The sequence below is a fragment of the Lepidochelys kempii genome, chromosome 3 (assembly GCF_965140265.1).
Source record: "Lepidochelys kempii isolate rLepKem1 chromosome 3, rLepKem1.hap2, whole genome shotgun sequence".
Lineage (NCBI taxonomy): Eukaryota > Metazoa > Chordata > Testudines > Cheloniidae > Lepidochelys > Lepidochelys kempii.
In genome coordinates, this window is record NC_133258.1 from 130,577,184 (window position 1) to 130,588,762 (window position 11,579).

Here is an 11,579-nt window from a genome sequence, read left to right on the forward strand (position 1 = left end):
AACTGGCAGAGAAGTCTAGGAATGAGTGAGACAGGACACCTCCCCACCCCTTATTTTTAGGAATGCTCAGTGATGACTTGCCCACACTCAGTCACTTAGGGAAGCTTACACCGTTGCTGCCGGGCCTGTAACTGTTCTGTGGCTAAGCAGCGGACTTTAGTCTCCAGAGCCATCAGTGTGATATTTTTCACAATTACTCCCTGGTGAACGTCTGGCATGACCAGCATCCAGCTGACACTGGCTCCTTCATCTTCCAACTGTGGGAGGCTACACTGAGTCATAGACATGGACAGCATCTATGTGTCCTTCGTTAGCATGCTGGTACATTTCACAGTGCCAGAGTCGTGCACACAATACATAACAATTATGCACTCAACTTCCAGAGCCCCTTCTACCCAAGGATCTCATTAATGTTTGGAAAACCTTTTAAGTCAGTGCTCACCTTCTTCCAGTGCAGTAGGTAAATATTATCTCCATTTTTACAAGGGGACTGAAACCAAGGCTCAGAGACCTTGTCTGCCTGTCCCCAAGGCCCAAAGGAACTCTGAGCCACAGCCTAAACTAGACCTCTCACTCCTGACTCCCAAGTGTGTGTTTGAATAGGTTTCTCTCTAAAGACAAATTATCCCCTGACATTTTCCAGGTCATCTGCCTGCCTTTACCCCCCTAAAGAACAGCCTAGTAAAGGCAGTGCATTAGTCAACGTGAGTTAAACTTCTCCTCTCTCCTCCTGTTTGCTCTTTCAGGCAGGGACTGACTTCATTTTGTGTCTTAGCACAACATTAGCACTTAAGTTATAAGGAATCCTCAATTCTCCCACTGAAATATAATTTGTCCTATTTTCATATTGGTGCCTATCACTGCTGGATGCTGTCAGCAATGTTAAGGAGTACTTGTGGCACCTTAGAGACTAACCAATTTATTTGAGCATAAGCTTTCGTGAGCTATTGGGAGTCAGCAATGTTGTTTATTATTTGTTGGAACTTGTAGGAGGGAGCCAGCTGAGAGAAGAGTTTCTTCAAATGCTTCCATAGTGGGTGTGGGGCTTGACCCCTGAAGAAGCAAGGGTTTGGCCCTGCAGAACTCTGGTATCCACTGGAGGAATGGGGCCATGTACTTCTCTCCCAGCTCCATAGCAGTGACTAGAACCCCCATGAAATGGGAGCCTCCTGCAACATTAAGGGGGACCCTACAAAAGATAATGCACCCTGGGTCTGTATTATCTCTTGTGCGGATTCACTGCTGGCTGCCAAGACTGTGAAGCACAGAGCACTGGCCAGCAGGCCCTGCTCCTAGCCTGCTCAATATGCAGACCTTGTACACTGGTGGGAAAGCACCATTGAGATGGCTGCCTCCCCCTTCAATGTAGCACAGGGGAGAGCATGCCTAGAGGAGACCCTTAACACAGAGATCCCTTCACAGTATTTTTGTATGGAGCGAGAACTAGTCTATGCCAGGGTATGCTGGGCTTTTCTGAGAGTCCTTGATCTCCTATCTCAGGGGGGCCTGGAGTCCAAATGTAGCACTTGTCTAATATCTCAATTAATCTCACTCCCTCTCATTCTAGTTACTGAGGCTTTCTGATACAGCTCTTTGGTCCTGATTTGCAGTTACCCTGCTGATCCAGCACAGCTCCTCCCCTAAACAAAGGCAACTATTCAGTGCCAAGGATGTAGTATTTATGCTATAGACAAATGGCCACCGTTGTCACCAGTACTGCATCCCAGGGACATTACATGCAAAATGTCTTTATTTCAGAACGCTGATCCCTGTTCCTTCATAAGCAGTATGAAGATCCCATGTAGACAGCTAAAAGAGGGTTGGGCCTGTCCACCAACTTGGGGACAAAACAGTCAGCCAAACCCCACTTCTACACAGGCTCTCTTGTTCCTCCACCACACAAGACAGATGGGAAAGTCCTATTTGTGATAGACTTGACCTGGACTGATACTGTAGGGTCCTCCAGTCCCCAGTAGCTAGAAGATCACAGCCCTCCCTTAGCCATCAGGGGGACCACAGGGCGGACGGGCGGGCCGGCCGGCCGGCCTGCCTGCAGCCTTCCACTATTGCTCCTCAGGGAACTGTTTATTTGTCTGCCCTGTCAGGGCCACCACACACACACTTATCTCTGCCAGCTGGGAGTCAGCACAATCACTCCAGCTGCTTACCTGGATCAGCTGGTTCTCAACACCTGCCTGCTGAGCTTCTCCTTAGGCCAGGGCTTGCTGCTCAGACTGTTAAAGGGGCAGACCACTACTACAGTGCCCCACTGAAATCACTGGGCTCCATGCGAGTGTAACCCACACTCGCTCTGTACGGCACTCTGGCCTTAGGGGCTGGGCCACACATAAAAGTTGATGAGCTTGCTACAGCAGTGTATTAATAAAGAGGTGTTTTAGCTCAGGCGGTAGTTCCTTATGCTTTTACATCCAGAGGTGACAAGCCCTGCTGATAATGACCCACATGGGGGTGTGGTGTTACACCAGCACAGGAGTCCACCTGCATGAAGCTCAGTGCAGGACTAAGGCCTATGTTTTTACCCCAAACCCGTTACCATAGTAGCTGATCACCTCAGTTCAGTACCAGCCATCATTGGGGGCATCACAAAATGACGACATTCATGTTTCTAACTACTTGATGGGTGGGGACACCGAGGCAGGTATCTGATTTCTGACAGTTGCATTTCCAGTTTGCTGAGGACACAAAATGAGCAGCTTTCCTAAAAACAGCCAAATAAATCTGTTTCCATCTACAAATCTCTCTGATCTGCATAGTATCATATTAGTCCCAGCAAAGATCCACAGACATCAAGAGACAATTGACACTGGACACAGTGGCTTCTCAAGTGTGGATCATTTTCCATTAGTGAGTCACTGAGACAGCGGGAGCAGAGTTGTACAATAAAATTGCCACAGCAGCCGGGGATGGATTAACACTAAATGGGACCTGGATCAGCCACAAGTGCGTGGCATCAAAATGACTCGCTTGTTTCTGGGAGGTTCAGGTTGGTCTTTGCAGAAATTCTGGGGTCTCTTTTGGCTCCTAGGACTCAGCTCAGCCCATCTGCTTGATCCTGCCTAATCTGCTACTGACTACATTGCCGTAGAAATGTCATGCAAAGTTCAGCGCTGCAGGCAGATGGCGTGTCAAAGAAAAGCAGTGATCAGACTGACATGTTGCAGGATTTCTGATTTTCATGGGAGACCCCAGGAAACTGCTGTCAGTGGAATCAGACAGTGAAGTGAATCCAGATGATTGTTGAAAGAGAGGGTAAAAAGCCGAGGAACACTTGAGCAATTTAGCCTGCTCTAATACTCTGCATCTCCAAGAGAAAGATGTGATGTCTGGGTTCCCCTCCCATAGTGTTATACACTGCACTAATTCACACAACTGATGAATATCTAAACAGGCACAATTACGGCCCATTATATGGGGAATATTTAAATAGTCATATTGACCTGAGGCTTTGCTTGTCATTTGCAATATTGAAAATAACTTGCATTTCTATAGCATTTTTCATCCTCCCCCCCCCCCCCCCAAGATCCTAACGAACATTACAGAAGTCCTACTAAACAGAAATCACTTCTCTCACCATTAAACAAACAAACACAGCTGCCATGTTTTGGGGCAGAAAGTGGCAGATGTTGAACAGCAAGGTTTAGGACAGCAAGTGAAAGATACTATATCCAATAAAAACTCAAGGTGACATGGAGAAAGTCGGATGTAACTATTCATAGTGCCAAACATGCCCTGCGACCTTCAGGACCTGAGTACTGAGCAACCAACCGACGCCCCCTGGATTTGCACCCCGCAAACAGGAGCGTGAGCTGTGGGAGCTCGGTGGATCTTAAAATCAAACAGCATTACGTGAAAGCACACTAGGGGATCTTCAGTGAGCGCCAGCAGAGTCTGCATGGACAAATTAATGCGCAATGCATTAGTGTACTCTACACATCACACCCCTGGAGTGCACATTACCACATCATGTGGACAAGTCCTCAGAGTGCTTCCTTTTCTGAATATTTTAGAGGGACAAATTGATTTCCAGTGCAGCTCCTGAAATGACTTGGTGGATATGTATTGTCACATCTTAAAACATAGAAGAATGACAGCGCATACCTTGTGCTCCTCATGGTTTTATGCACACAGGTTTAAAAGCACCTCTGGGTGACTGGATGGCACAGGGCGAGATAAAGGGCTATGGAGTCTTGCATCCCTAGATCCTCATTTGACTCCAAGCCAAAGACCCTTTTCTCCTGCTGCAGGATCTAAGTTCCTGGTGTCCTGTGCAGGGGTGAAATGCACACTTGTGCAGAGACCACCCGGAAGGCCTGTGTGTGATTTAAGGGATGCAAAGGCCTCTGGCTGGCCCCTCCGCACAGGGTGGATTTCACCCTGGAAAAATAGGGCTCTGCATAATTAGTAACTGAAAGTAGCTATCATCAGTGGTTCCCTATTGGCCCATTCATATTGCAGTTGATGAACCCTGTACAGTTCTCAGGGCACAAACATTTCTGTTTCTTACACACACACACACACACTCTCTCTCTCTCTCTCTCTTCCCAGTCTGCAGCTACTCAGTGGCTGCCTCTACACAGACAAAGGAGACAACGTGTATGGAGACACAATTACTCCCTCAGTCCTAGAGATGGACCCTCCAGGGCAGGGATGTTTGAGAAGGAGATTTTATTTTTCTACTGGAAATTTTGAAATTTTTTATGGTTTTTCCCCAGAATGTCCCATAATATTTTAAAAAAATAAAAATAAAAAATCAAACAAGCATTGGATTTTGTTTTTTGGGGAGAGTGGGGGTGGAGGGGTTGTGAAGGGGGTTTAGTTGAAAAACCAAGACATTTCAAATGAAATTAAAGCGTTCTCACAGAAATATTCACTTCCCTCAAAACACCATTTTCCATTAAAAAAATAGAAATTTTTTTATCAGCGTTAATTATGGCAGAGCTAGATGAATCATATACTCTTGTAGATCAAACCTAAACTTTGGATCTGGACTTCATGGATAAATGCAGAGGGACAGATGTTCAACCATGGTGTTTAAGAATATTTTCATTTCATAGATTCATAGAGATTAGGGCCAGAAGGGATCATTAGATCACTTCGTCTGACCTCCTGTATATCACAGGCCATTGAATTTCACCCAGCTACCCCTATATTGAGTCCTATAACTAGTGTTTGCCTGAAAAATCTCTCCCCCTTGACAAGGTCATATGGGACCAAGGGTTTTTTTCTGCATGTGTTTGTGCGTGTAGAGTAGAGGGGAAGGGGGAAGAAGTAAAGGATGCAAAGCCACCAGATGGAAGCAACAAAGGATGATTACAGCATTAAGTGGAGGGAAATTGGCCCAGTGACTTTTGTGCCCCTCTTGTCTCAGCAAGGCTTTATTTGCTTTCCCCTCTTCCTGTCAGTCCCTGTGCCTCTTCAGGTCTTCACTATTAAATTTGGCAGGAAACTTATTAATTTGATTACTCGTAGGAGTTGCCCAAAGATAAATACATGCAGCTTAATAAACCTTGTTAGCAGGAAGGAAGGAGAGAACATTTAATTAATGTACTGTAGTAATGGTTGCAAAGCACTTTTGAAGATGAAGAGTGCCATGAGTAGGATGCTGCCCTCAGAAGTCATGCACATGTATCTGAGGGGAGAAGATAGCTTTAAATATTACTTCAGTCTTTCAGGGAATAAGTAGCACACATAATGACTTCTTTTGGCTGCATGTAGGAGTGAGGGAGCTCACAGATACTCTACCCCGTTGCATCCTGGGAGTGTTGTTGTTGCAGAAGGTACAGGGAAATGGGACTTCTGAACCCTTTGCCTTGTATGTGTTGGCTCACAAGGCAGCTGGTGGTAAAATTGTTGAGCCATCGGTCTAGGCTTGTGTGACTGCCTTCCTGTAGAATTTTCTCTTCAGGGCAGGTGTATATATTCCCAAGGAATGGAGGGTGGCCCTGGAGTCCTTTAGAGTGTGTAAGGATTCATCTGGCTTCTGGTTAAAAAGATGAGTTTCAACAAAGGGCAGGACCTCCGTGGAAAACCCCGCAGTGGGAGGCCATGATTCATGGCACATTGTAATGGCAGTAGCCATTGCCTTTGAAGATGTATCTGCTGCATCTACTGCTGATTGAAGAGTGGTCCTGGCAACCAGATTGCCTGCCTTAGTGACAGCCTGAAATTGAGCTCTGTCCTGTTGCAGAAGCTATGCAATAAAGTCAATGAATTTATAATAATTCATACTTAGCCATCAGTGTTTGGTAATTGGCTATTCTGAACCAAAGGTGAATAGAAGTGAAGACCGTCCTTCCCAATAAATTGAGTCATTTATCCCTTTATTGACCAGATTGGATCTAGGCTGTTGCTGGCCAGATGTCTCCATAGCAGCCTGGACAACCAAGGAGTTAGGAGCAGGATGAGAAAAGAGAAATTATACCCCTTTGGCTGGGACAAAATAACATTTTTCTGGCCTCTTGGGGTAGGGGCCCAGATCTTGGGGATATACCAGACTGTTCTAGCTGGTTCGGCTGGATCCAGAGAATTGGAGGATGTCCAGGAGTTTATGCTGAGAATCCTGAACTTACCCCCCGCCCCAGGAAGATCTGTAACTTCTCTGACGCCATATGTAACAGTTCCTGGAATTGTGTATGGTCATTGGGGAGGATGGGGATACTGGAGCAATTGCTTCCTTCAATGATGAGAACAGCCTCACTGGTACCAGCGGAACTGCCAGATCTGCTGCATAATTCTCCTCTTCCAGGCGGTCAGGAGGAAGTGCTGCCTGTCCTCTCACAGGGGAAAGATGGACTGACTTTCTAGTGGATCATGTTGTCTCTGCAGGGTGGTATGGGTCCTACAGTCCCCACTATAGCCAGTAAGACAGGTCAAAGGGTGATTGTGGAGGACTCCAGGCCATGGGGTTCCAAGGCAGGTGCTTAGGCAGAGATTGGTTCCAGACTGACCCAGGTCCCTTGTCTGGGAAGGAATGTCCCAGAGGAGGAGACATTGGTTCCTCAGATAGTTTAGAGGCTCCCAAGGAAGAAAATATTGATTCTGGATCTATTGGCAGAACCAACAGTTCCGCTGGAGGGAAACCATGGCTGGAAGCTGGAATAGGAAACAGACTCCGCCCATAAATTGCATCTCCTGGTGGAGTCAGGACCTCCCTAGAGAGGGACCTGATCGAGATGGAGATTGAGGATCCAGGAGAGCAAAAATGTCCTCGGGCAGAGCATAAGACTCTACTCTTCATGGAGTGTGAGGGGTCCTGTCAGAGCTGGAGCCGTTACAGTGTGTGCCGCCGTCAGGCAAGGCAGAGCCAGTACCATTGGTGGCTGAGGCTCCCGACGGTTTCATTTTGTTGGTGCAGTCGGTTCCCGGAGCTGAAGGCTTAGTTGGTACTGGAGGCACTGCTGCCCACAGCGCGCAATCTGGTACTGATGCAGCCCTGGATTTGTGGGCTGTCTTGCCACGACCCTGTGATTTAGGACATTCTCAGTCCCCATGGGCTGAGCAGGAAGACTCGACTTAGGCAGGGCTGTACCTAACTTCTTTGAAGCAGATTTAGAGCGTTTATGAGAATGCTCCCTGCCCTCCCAACAAGTCCCCAGTGAGGGATCTGTGGGGATAAATTCCCTTGCTCCTAAGTTGGATCTCACAGCAGCAGGTGCAGTCCTTGCTGATGTAGGCAGTGGGGTCTCTTGGCCTGTGTCTGACTGTAGCCTCACGGTCGTCTCCATTAGGTGCTTCTTAAGGCAAAGATCCTGCCCTTGACGGACACGAGTGGGGAACAAGTGGCAGATACTGGGCCTGGCCACAACATGAGCTTCCCCGAGGCAGCATTCATATTTGTTGCTGACTGAGAAGGAGCGTGAACAAGCAGCACAGAATTTGAAACCCGGGGTCCTGGGCAAAGTTCAGTACCCACAACAGGGCAGGGAGGGTGGGGGTGGGGGTGGGGGGAAGAGAAAGGGTAATTCCCCAGGATGGGGAATCTAACTAACTATCAAACTTAGATAAGAACTATCAGATAAAATTCTTTAACTATTTACAAAAAATATATACCTATGTATTTACAGATTGAAGAATAAAGGAAGATGAAGCTTGGACAGTGGAGGTTCCGACCCAGGCCATGTAGTGACAGGAAGGAACGGGAGAGGTGGTCAGTCCACTCTGCCCTTTATCTCCTTGGTTGGAAGCATGAGGAGAGTGAAGGCAAATGTGGGGCCCAACAGACCTGGTTTTCAAGAATTTTCCAGTTCCGGGTGCATGGCGCGCACATGTACCCACCGCAGAATACACACAGGCCCCAGCACTCAAAGAAGGAAAATCACCAGAGAGATTTTCAGAATTGTTCAGCAGTCAGTGCTCAGCAGCTTCCCTTGTTCTTCCACTGAGCACTTTCCAAAAATCTGGTCCTTCGTGTTGTTGGGATACACACAGAGTTAGGGTGCCGTGCTCCGGTGTCACGCGCAATGCTGCACTGGCCTGTTGCAATGCAACCAGGGCTAAATCTTGTTGGAAAGTTATGTGTATATGAATGCCATGTTGGGATCTCCTAACATCTCCGTGAGCTAGAGGCCTGATCCTGAGAACTCTTACTCATGCAACTAGCCTTTACTCACACCAGCAGACCCGTTGAGGTCAATGGCGCTATACATGAGTGAAGGTTGTAGCTCTGAGGTGGAGTGTTAAAGAAAAAAGCTGGAACAAATAAGAAAGGGGACCGGGGCCCGAGGAAAAAAATAGTACTACTGAACATCGTAGTTCTGGTTTGTGCCCCACTTCTTCTCACTCTTTTGGTTGGAGCCTTGATGTGCTTCTGTAATAGGAACCACCACCAAAGCAAGGTCACCTAGCAAGTCTGTGGCAGAGTCAGGAGCACAACATGGAGCTCTGGACCCTTGGGCCTTATCTGTACAGGGGTTTTAAGCCTCTGGTGTAGCAGCACCAATGCAAACCCCTACTGGTGCAATGCAGCTACACGGACCAGAAAACAGGCTAAGGTACAGCATTGCAAAAGTCTGTACTAGAAGTTTGCATTGCATTGGTATAGCTATACACCAGTGACTAAAAGCCCCAATATAGACAAAGCCTCAATCCTGTTCTTTAATTACAAGACTGTACTTCCTACAAACTCTTTCCCTTCCAGTGATTAGCTCTCCAGCTGGCATACTCTAGCATATAAAGAAAAAACCATGACTTCATAGCTTGCTTTTGTGACTTTGCAGGATGGCTCCATCCTGTGATGAAAAGATTGCATTGCATCCAAATGTGAATTTCTTTAACAGAAGTCATTCAACATTTTTCACCCAGATGGGTTATACCAGCACCTTAATGATTTATTCTAGCTAAAGAACCTAAGAAAATTCTTGAGAGCGCTTCTCCTGTCAGCTTAGTTAATCCACTTCTGTGAGAGGCAGTAGCTAAGTCAGGAGAAGCGCTCCCGCCGACACAGCGCTGTCTACACCAGCGCTTCAGTCAGTAGAACTACATCGCTCAGTCATGTGGATTATTCACATCCGTGAGTGACGTAATGATACAGAAGTAATTCTGTAGTGTAAACTAGGGCTTACAGAGACCCTCCCCAGCATACCCTATAACCAGGTGATTAGAAGGAAAACCAGGGTTCAAGTTCCTTTTTGCTACCTAAATCTCCTTGGGAATCAAACCTGAAAAATCAAAATGTTTTGTTGCACGAATGATAAAATGAACCATTTTGACATTTCCAAAAAGTTTTCTTTTTGACAGAACTTTGCCAAAATCTACACAAATTCACCCAATGTTTCAGTCGATCCAAGTCCGCATTTTTCAGTGGAAAAAAAGTTTAGTCTGAAAAATTTCACTCAGCTTTAGCTGTAACCCATACCTTACCCTCCACATGCAAGTCAGACCCACTATCCTGCTGGGGGCCAAGGAGCTCACTGTACCTGGTTCAGCCCCACACCCCCTGAGTCAGAAACCTCACCCTTCTTCCCAGGGGCTCTGCCAATGCTCACAGTCCTCCTAGCCACCCTCTAGTTCATACTGGATTACTGACTCCCAGGGAGCCCCTCTCTGTTTGCTACCCCACTTTACTGGGCCACAGGCTGTTCTGGTTTTCCCTCCAGCAGGCCTTCTTGTCCTTTGTCACTCATCTGCTCCAGCTGGGGAGGCAAGATAAGTCTGGCACAGATGCAGCTGAGCCCTAACACTCCCCACCCCTTAAAGGCCCAGCTCATACTGGGAAAGCCCCAAGCACTTGGCGCACGGCCCTAACAGTCCTTCACATTTCTGGAGTCTCAGGGAGAAGTGGTAGCCAGTACTATCTTTTCAACTATGGCTGTCCAAGATGCCATGTGATTTTTCTACTTCATTTAAAATATCATGGTAAGCCAAATTCTAGCCTTCCCCCCACCTCCTCAAGGATTAAAGATGTAATATTTTTCTTCTTCCATTAGCAAATAAAAATAAATTGGAACACACTGGTATTTTAGGCAAAGGTGTCCTAGAACTGTTCAGATCAGAAGGTTTTAACAATGGTCAGATTTTTTAAAAAATCATTAGCAACTAAAACTTGTGAATATCATTATTTTCAGCTTCGCTTAAAGGGATAACATCAGTGGTTCTCAAACTTCTGTAATAATGGCCCTTTTCACAGAGCAAGTCCCTGAGTGTGACCCCCCACCTCTCCCCATCCCTGTATAAATTAAAAACACTTTTAAAATATTTAACACTATTATAAATACTGGAAGCAAAGTGGGGTGGGAGTGGAGGGGTGGCAGCTTGCAACCCCCCCATGTAATAACCTTGCAACCCCCTGAGTGGTCACAACCCCCAGTTTGAGAACCCCTGGTCTATATAATCAGGCAGAAGATACGAGTTAAAGGTTGTTTCAGGGACACTAGACTCTGAATTCCCCTGCCAATTTTGGGGGTTTTGTAAATTCAAGTTTCCTATACTATTAGATATCCTTTTCTCTTCCCTGTTGCTGGCTGAAAGCTCCACACAAACAAAAGGGAGGGGAATTACTATGCCTCCACTTTTGCAAACTGCTTCATGCAGGCACTAGAGTCAATGGGGTTCCATTGTCTTCCTGCCTGGAGCAGTTTCCAGGAGCCTAAGCTGGGGGGCAGCATTGCCCACTGGAGAGGGCACTGAACTCAAAGACAGGTGACTTGAATTCTGGCTCATCTCAGCACTGACTTGCTGTGTGACCTTTGGAAGGTCACTTCATCTGTCTGGGCCTGTTTCCCTTCCCCACCCTTAGGTAGGTAGGTAAGTATTTGGCAGCAGGGACAGATATATCTCACTGTGTTTGTACAGTGCCTAGCACAAGGGACCTCTGGTCATTACTGTAATACAAATAATAATTGGTTAATGATGTGGGGAAGACTGAAATTGACTATACATAAAGTCAACAAAATAAAAGCAAGAGCTTTTTCCCCCACTCTAATCTCTTTCACTTATGGAAAGCTTAGGTATTACTTGTAAAGATACCAAAAAGTACTCAGGTAGAATGATTCACTTTGGTTATATATTTGCGCAAATTAAGTGAGTGTGATTTTATGAAACAGTCACAGGAGGGCAGCATC